Source organism: Octopus bimaculoides, chromosome 7 (assembly GCF_001194135.2).
Source record: "Octopus bimaculoides isolate UCB-OBI-ISO-001 chromosome 7, ASM119413v2, whole genome shotgun sequence".
Lineage (NCBI taxonomy): Eukaryota > Metazoa > Mollusca > Cephalopoda > Octopoda > Octopodidae > Octopus > Octopus bimaculoides.
Window position 1 is genome coordinate 50,464,119 of NC_068987.1, and position 1,195 is coordinate 50,465,313.

The window sequence follows — 1,195 nt, forward strand, 5'->3', positions numbered from 1 at the left end:
AAAAAAAAAAAAAAAAAAAAAAAAAAAACTTAAAAAGTTGATATTAAAGCAGTGGTACCTATGAAATTCACCACCTACCTTCTAATAGTGGTACCTATCGAATGTATCATCTGCCTCTTTCAGTACTACCTACTAAATCTACCACATTCCTTCTCATAGTGGTACCCATCAAATCTACCATTCCCCTCTTGTAGTGGTACCAATCAAATTCACTACCTCTTCTTGCAGGGGCACTTGCTAAATCCTCCATCTCCCTTCTTTACGGTGGTGTCTAGAAAATCCTCCAGATTGACACTGTTCGTTTGAACAGCCGAAAGTCGATGTCTGCGTTTCAATACATGGATACAAAGTGAATTTCAGAGACCTGGCGTTCTGAATGAAGAATTGGAGACACAAACTCTTCAGTCTTGCCAAAAGATAAAATGCAATATAAGGACACTTAAACCTGAAAAAAAAAAAGGAATGGTCACGGTTGGAATGATTTACTTGCAACTAACCACCACCACCACCACCACAACCACCACCGACAACAACAACAACAACAACAACAAAAACAGTAAAAGCAGAAGCAATAACAACAACAAAGGCAGACATGGTTTTATGGTTAAAAGGTTAGTTTCGCAATTTACGTGCTTGAGTTCGAACCCACTGTGCATTGGGTTTGAATACTCGTTCGTATTCTATCATAGCCCTGAGCCAACCAAAGTCTTGTGAGTGAAAACCCATGGAAGCCTGTGCGGAGTTTGGCGGTGGAAACATAGAATGGGCGACAAGAGGAAGAGAGGTGTGATGGAAAGTGAGTATGCAACAAGCTAGCTTTTGAGGACCATAGGCAGTTGTAGTAGCGGTAGAAGACTGGAGCTACAGCATTTCTGTAGGATATAACATGCTGGTAAGTGACTTTTGCCAAATCAGCTGGATGGTAGGTCAATAGCCAGCCTAGCCAACTTGAATTACATTGCGGGCCACTTTAATCACAGAAAGTTTTTTGAGGGCCGCTTGTATACTGACAGAATTGAAAGCATTTTACTTTCTCATACTATTATTACAATAATGAATGAATGATTGTTGATTTAACATGAAATATTATCGGTGCAAGAACAGTAGTATCTTTCTTTTTTAATTTTCATTACAATCTTTAATTTTTGATGAAATTAAAAACAAAAAATGTTTGTGTAAATAAACTCATTTCAAG